Raw genomic sequence first — 8,125 nt, forward strand, 5'->3', positions numbered from 1 at the left:
TACTCGATTGTGGTAAGCTACTATTGTAGCCAAAGCTGCCCTGACTGATGGAAGTGAGGCAACCAGTCTGCGCCATCGGCCCCTCACACCACGACAACCACTCACTCACTACATTCGCTAGGCTTCCTGGTGTTACCAAACGGTCTCCCATCCAAGTACCGACCAGGCCCTTCCCTGCTTAGCTTCAAAGGTCTGACGGGATCGGGCAGAGCAAAGGCGGTACGACACGCAAAACGCTTCACAGCAAGGAACCGCTCACACACCAATGTACGGGTTAAGTGTCTTGCCCAAGGACACAGCGACAGTGTGCATCTGGATTCCAACCCCCCACCTTCCGATTATGAGACGATCTACCGCTCACTATAGCCCGGGTCGCCCCCTTAGATTATGATGAAACATGATTGCTCGCATCAAAGATTCAAACACTTTAATTACTCCAAAGAGACAGAATACGGAAAATAGTCAAAATAGCAATCTTCTTAAACATTTATATATTATATGATATTATATATATTATAAGACTTGTTCTTCTCCTCTGCTCCGTTTCATTCATACTGTGTTGGCTTGGCGGTTTTATTGTGATTGTGAATATCACTTTTGAATGAAAAAAAAAAAAAAAAACATTTCCTGGGAGACGACCTTTAGATTCCGGTTGTCTTTTTTTTAAGACACGTGATGAGTGGTTGCTGTTCAAGGAAAAAATGTAAGCCACAGATGGTCAACTTTTTGTGATTAATCGAATCCCTTCTCACTTCTCCAGAGTTGGTAACTGAACGGTCAGTGGGCAGTGGCACAACACTGCGCCGGTGGAACATCACTCACAGTCCCCCAGGCAAAACCACTGAACTGATTCACATATTCATTTGAAAATATGTTGCAATTGCAGTGAGCCCGCGAAACACTTTTGAAACAGATTTAATTAACGTTTGTTGTGCCGAGACTCAAAAGATGAGCAAAAACACGGCACTATCTACTAATGCATCAACCACTTCAGTGTGACAATAGCTACTTCAGAGTCTTATTGATAGCATACGTCAGTGTCTATTGGAACGTTTGTTTGTTTACAGCCAAAACACACATTACACTTACCTTACATAGCCAGTTATCCTTGTAGGCTATGGGTTTATTGTATCTGGTTTTTACAAGATTTTGAAATAAAAATAATGAAGTGTGCAATAGTTAAACCTTGGTCGAACATTCACTAGAAAGAAGCCATAAACCATTGCTACCGTTAGCCATTAGCTTGACTTACTACCTCAAAGTGAAACACTCAACCTGGAGTGACACTTTAAAAGACTATTATAGCTTCAGATAAAGAGACCCGTCTTTTCCAATGGGCTTAAACAAACATTAAACAAAGTGGTGGCTGCATAGCGTCTGGCGAATTATTAAGTGACATGTTTATTGACATTTGGTAGCATGTAGCCAACAGTTTAACAAGCAGCAGCTGGGGCAGAGAGAAGCTTCTGGAAAACAGTTAATTACAGAGAAACGTTAGCATTAAGCAGTGCTCTTTGTTACTCGGGCTTCAACCATCACTTACCCCTTAGACTAGTGGAGTCAGGTTACAGAGCTGGAGCTGACTGGCTTTGAAGATGGGACACTGCTGACCCATGTATAGGAAAAAAAATCATGGCTTGCACAAGATAAGATAAGATAGTCTTTATTGATCTCACAATGGAGAAATTTACTAGTAGGGTTTCCTCCAGGAACTTCGATTTTTTTTCCCCCTCAGTAAACCCAAAACAAGCATCGTAGGATAATATTCTTGCTTTATTTTAGGGGGGTTAAGTAGCGTATTGGGATAGTTCCACATAAGTTTCAAGTTTAATGGTTTTGTATAGCCCAATATCACAACAGAAGTCGCCTCACAGGGCTGCACCAAACATCAAGGCAATAAAACAGAGTAATAAATATGACAATTAAAAGTTCAGGTAAATATAATGGCAAATATAATGTCCAATAGGAGGTAGCGACGAGCGGCGTGGGTGTCCCCCGTCCTTAGACTCTCCAGCACGGCAAGGAAAAACTCAAAAACCAGGCAGGAGAAAAGAGAAACCTTGGGGAGAACCACAGAAGGAGAGATCCACTCCTATGGACGGACAGGCTATAGAGACCCAGGGCCGAAGGATCCCTCAGCAGACGGGCCAAGATCACAGACCATCCAGTCCAAAATTGTTTACCATAAGTAAACTATTTTGATTACGGTGAGATAATTTATGATGTAAACTGGAGATTCAGTTTGATACAAAGTACAAGTAGGATGATGGATGAGGGTTAAAGTGATAGTCTGAAATGTTTTGCAAATTCATAAGCTGTGTATAACTGACTACCTGGGTCTGCAATTTGACGTAGGGCAAGTAATATTGATACGATTATATTTTTTTCTAAAGTCTCTCCCTTTGCTGATCTCTGCAACTAATCAGCAATGAGACGAGCTTTCCTGTGAACCGGCCAGTCAGGTCCAATCAGGAGGGGAGGATTAAGAAGCTTGATCCTTTACTTTGGACATTTCTTTCTCTCTCCTCATTTTGCAAACTGGGAGTGGCTTTCAGGTCCGATTGGAGGAGTGGGGGGGAACTTGATTGTTTACTTTTGAAATAAACTCTCTCTCTCCTCATTTTGCAATCTTACAGCTTATCACTTTAAGCGGAACAATGGGTAACAAAGGGCCGGGCTGTTAATAAAAGTGTAATCAAATCGCAACTACTTTTTATGACTTTTTAACAAACTGCCATCCCAGACAGTGCAACAGATATTTCCCCAACATAAATCTTCCCATTTTTGTCCGTATTCTACTTTTCGCCCTTCAATAAACCTACCAATGACTCCACATCATTGCCTTTCCCTTTCTTCAAGCACGTCTTGTTTATTCAGCGTTAAAACGGTGGCCTTTCCACTCGTATTGATCACTTTTCTGCGGTCGCAAACACGCCGCTCCTTTCCGTGTGCGACTAATCCTGCACCCTTTGCGTGGGACCCCGGTGACATGTGAAGGAGAACCCCCCAACCCCCCACTGTAGCCCACCCCCCCTCCCTTGCTCTGCTAACCGTAATTAACTCCCACTCTCCCAACCCCTTTCAGTACCTCGGCCGTAACCGCAGGATAACAGGCGGCAAAGCAGTCGGATTCGCTGCAAGACAAGGCCCCTCCACAAGAAACGCTTTGTTGAGTCCTTTGTTTGGATTTGTCGTCAACACTCACAATACGGGGGGGGGGGGGGGGGGGGGATTGGCCATGACAGGTAACAGCCGAATTCTCACTGGGTCGTGCAAAAGCAAAGTTTGCAGATCAGTAAAAAACAGGGTAACTGCACGGTAACAGATGCCGATGAATGAATGATTTTCCGGTAAGTTTAAGTAAGCCTTATTGTCAATCTTAGGGTTGCCTTTAAAGGGTTATTGTACTGGTGGTTGCCCTCAGTAATATCCCTCCATGGCACACGAAAACCGAGATTATTGCGTAAAATGACCACGAAGCGCCGCCTTGGCCTGATTCTTTCACGCGGGCGCTCCTACACAGCTGAAACGTGCAGAAAGCGCGCCTGCCCGAGGCCCTCTTGATTAGCCGAGTGCTTAGACAGCCCTCTATGTGCTGACCGCTCAGAAACGCCATCAGATTTTTAAAGAGGGGCAAGTCTCGCTGCTGTGGCGACTGGGCGATAGTGCAACGGAATGGTTCTGTGTAAAACTATTTCCCGTTGTGGAAAAATTATAGTAAAATGCAGATGTTAGGACGCGGTTTATGCTCAATAGCTCAGGAATTACTAGGCCGTCGATCCACATGACACAGAAATGGGCAAAACGTTTAATGTCTTCTCTATCAGGAGGAAACAAACAAGGTACAACATTACTTATTTTACGTTTGGAGATTTCGTCTTGTAAGCAGTTTTAAGGCGGTTCCGAGCCCGGCTCACGCAGGTGCTGGCGCAGGTTGTTTTCTTGGGGTGGTGGTCAGAGCAGTGTTAATTTTGACAACATATTTTATTTTAGTTTTAGTCTTAGTCTTTTGACTAAAATGTAATTTTATTTTAGTCGAGATTTAGTCAAAAAAAAGTTTCAATTTTAGTCTAGTTTTAGTCGACTAAAATTGCATGTCAATTTAGCCGACTAAAATGAAGACTAATTTAGTCGACTTATATTTATAATATTCATTATAATCATATTTAATCGTGGTCCTCGACTTCATGGAGCTGCTCCCACATGAATAAAGCTCAGACCTGTTTCATTTTTATTTAGTCTTATTTTAGACATTTTAATCATAGTTTTAGTCTCATAAGAAACTTTTAATTTAGTTTTAGTCCAATTTTAGTCGTCAAAAATATCACTTTGACTAAAATTAAGACTAAATATTTTAGTCGACGAAATTAACACTGGGTCAGAGGGGCCGATGGTCTATCCCCAGGGCAGCTGTGGCTACAAGAAAAAAAGATTAATCTAGATTTTGATAGTGATTGGTCTGATGGCTGATTTCGAACGCCTGTGCACGGTAATGTGACATGTGGCTTTTTTTTTTGGTAAGATTCCTCTGTCTCGATTTTGAACTTTAAATGCTTTTGTTGTCAATAAAATAGCCTATAGATCCGATGGCAGATTAGTTCTGAGCCATTATATTAAGTTTGGAGGTATGGGCGAAACTTACACAGACACAGGGATAGTGGTGGACAAAGTATTTGATTACTTGAGTAAAAGTACTGCTAGTCTTATATTCCTGTAATAAAAGGTAAAGCTGCTCAAACAAGTTAGTATTTCAGTGAAAGTACCGAAGTATTTGATGTAGAAAATACTCAAAGGCCCTGCACCCGATGTGTTTTTATTAATTACAAACAAATGAAACAGGAAGCTGCTACACGACAGTGCGACAGTGGCACAGTTGTTAGAGCGGGTCGTCTCTCACGATTGGAAGGTTGGGGGTTGGACTCCCAGCTCCCACAGATGCACATTGTCGTCACCCACCTTGCCTCCAGTGTCTGCGTACTCTGGTGTATGAATGAGAAAGTGAAAGGGTGGTTCCTTAATGTAAAAGCACTTTGGGCCTGATGAAGGCAGAAAAACGCTGTGTAATTTGAGACCATTTACCATTACTAAACTTAAACGTTAGTTGAAGTCCAAACGCATTCTTACTTTCCTTACACAACGCTATGTCCCGATTCTGCCCAGGGATGAGTTTTAAAGGCGCATTTCATAACTTGAAGGGGTCACTTTTTTAGGGTCACTGAAAGAGAAATGCTAGAAAATCAGCCTTCAAGTTCATAAAATGGCTGCGGATGCTTTATAATTAGATGCACAGTGTTCGGCATTCAAAGGAAAAGTTAGTATTTTAAGTGAGTGTTGTGAATGATTTGGGGCTTCATAAACACCCGTACGAAAACATGGCGGGACAAACCTTTCTGTCAGTGGCATTGACAGTTCATCAGTGCAGCGCCACCTCCTGCTCTGGAGTGTGCATCACAAGGCTTTTGACAACGTAGACAACTTCATACTTTTACTCTAGGGCCTTTATAGAAAGTGGATTAGACAGCATTAGCATTTTTTTTTTTTTTTTAATCTTTAAATGTAGTGGAGTAAAAGTAATAACTTCTTAAAGGAACAGGCCACCGTTTTTACATACTGAGATATGTTCTTACCTGAGCTTAGACGAGTTGATGCGTACCTGTCTGGTCTTTGTGCGGGCGCTCAGTCACGCTCTTTCCACGGGCACGCACAAAGACCAGACGGGTACGTATCAACTCGTCTAAGCTCAGGTAAGAACATATTAGTGTGTAAAAAACGGTGGCCTGTTCCTTTAACAAAAATACTACTCAAGTAAAGTACAGACACTCTAAAGGCAGGATCTTCTTGCTGTGATATTGCTATAGTAGCTTACCGCCCCCAAGCATGGAGCGTATGAATAATGCAAGGTGAAGCGTGATTGAGTGTCCAGTAAAGTGCTATACATCCAACCGGTGCTTCATTAGTAGCATGTCAACGTGTGCCTTTGATAGTGCAAACATTTATCCCAGCCCTCAAAAAACACAGATTTTTTTTTTTTTTAATATAAATTCAAACGAAAGTAGCAGCAAATTTGTCAAACTCACGAAGCGAGGACTTTTACAACTACTTACCACATTGCGTTTCCCTCCTCTGCGGTGCGCCCAGCCAGCTCATCTGACACAGGATGTGGTCAGGCGCGTAAAATGAAAAAAAAAAATCACACTTTTTTTCTTTTTTCTTTTTTACAATTACAAAAAAAATAAACAAGGCCGGAAACACCACCGTACCACGTTACAACCAGTGTTTAATTGTATCTCACAAGGCATTAAAATGTACAGCAAATCTAGCGCTATCGTCATACATGGTGGCGGCCCACACCCGCCCCGAAACAGAAACGGTTACACCAGGTCTCCGGAACGCCATGCACTAATATTTGACCAGGAGCTGAAGTAAAACACTGAAAGAAAAAGAAAAAAGGAAGAACAGAAAATCTCACTAAAAAGCACTCGCCGCTGCAATCATCTTCACACGATACCGTCACGTACAAACAAGAGTATTCACACGCACTTTTAGATAAAGGAGGGTGGCAACAACGTTAGAAACAACGCAATACCATATGGGGCTGTGATCGTAGCGCGGAACTAGAAGGGAATTTGTACTGAGATTTGTGCTAAGGCTTGTGTGTGTGCAAATGTTCAGCTACAGGCCCGCCATGCCGTTGAGTTGTGCGTTCTTATTTACACGTGTCACTTGGGACTTCAGGGAATAGTCGTATTAGAGGGATGACGCTGCTGACCGTCTTTTGTCAGATCTTCTCGACAGACACGTGGGCCATCGTAACCAACGTAATTACAATCGAAAATTTAAGGCCAATTAGGACTCCTTTTGTGGGACACTGAATGGAGGAGTGTAGAGTTGCCTATTGTCTGCGTCCTAGCATAATTGCCCTTGTCATTTGTTGGCCAAATGAAGATTTGTTTTAGTTCATTCTACTCTCCAAACTGTGCTGCTTCATGAGGTGTCACCGACTCTATCCGATCAGAAGGCCTGTACCACTGTCATCTTCTGCCCATGTCATCTTTATGAGGGTTCAGGTGTTTTCCCCTCTCAAAGATATAAAACATGACAAAGACATGGTAAAAACAGGGTGACTATGCTAGGACGCGAACAATATTTATTGCAATAACATTTCGGACCATCCCAGCGATCAACAATATCTGTTCATGTTGTGTGAAGCTATAAGGGCGATATTAGGATGTTTAAGTAGAAGTAAGGTCAAGTTTAGCGCTGTTCAATTCATCAAAATTCTATTACAATTACAAAAACAAAATAAAAAAACGATTATCACACTCATTAAAACACTCACTCTGCAATGTGTGTGATGCCACACACGCAGGCTCCCCTTTCAAAGCGTGCGCTTAGGTTCGAGGTTAGATTCAAGTGCTCTGTATTTGTTCACAAAAGTGACCTTTGAATTGCCAAAAATGTTTTGTAAAGAAAACAAACGTTTAACATTTTACCAAAATAATTGCGACTATTATCTGTCCTCTGATCGAGGAGCCCTAGAACACTAAACTTTATTATCTCAGAAGGGAAATCTGTCTCCTACATGTGACCCATCCCGCTCAGGCATCTTGTATAGACCAGTGGGCGACCACAGAGCAGCGCCCTGGGACCAAAGTTTGAATTTTGAAGAAACGTTCTCACACACTATTTCCTCCTTTTTACAAACTAACAGTTGAACTGCAGCCTCCACCAAAATCCATAATATGAAAAGCTCAGCTTCTCTATTCACACAAGGCAATACACAAGGCTGGTTGTTCTGTACTTATGTAATACATGACAATTAATACAATTGTTTTACAAATGTTCACAAGCATGCACACATCCTAACACATGCATCCTAATAAAACACAAACATCTGAAGACCCACACATCAATCTAAATACAGATTAACTAACAGTTCTCCTACAATCCCAGCCCCATATTAACAATAAGAACATCAACATCGACAAGAACAGTAACAGTATTAAAGCTTTTCATGACCATATCCACATTCAGTGTATTGGAAAATACAATCCCAATAGACTCTGTATAAAAAAGAAGCTTTTCAAGTCAGCATGGAACAGATAACAGTTCGTCTTTTGGGGGG

This window comes from Gobius niger (genome assembly GCF_951799975.1).
Source record: "Gobius niger genome assembly, chromosome: 14".
NCBI classification, from domain to species: Eukaryota; Metazoa; Chordata; class Actinopteri; order Gobiiformes; family Gobiidae; genus Gobius; species Gobius niger.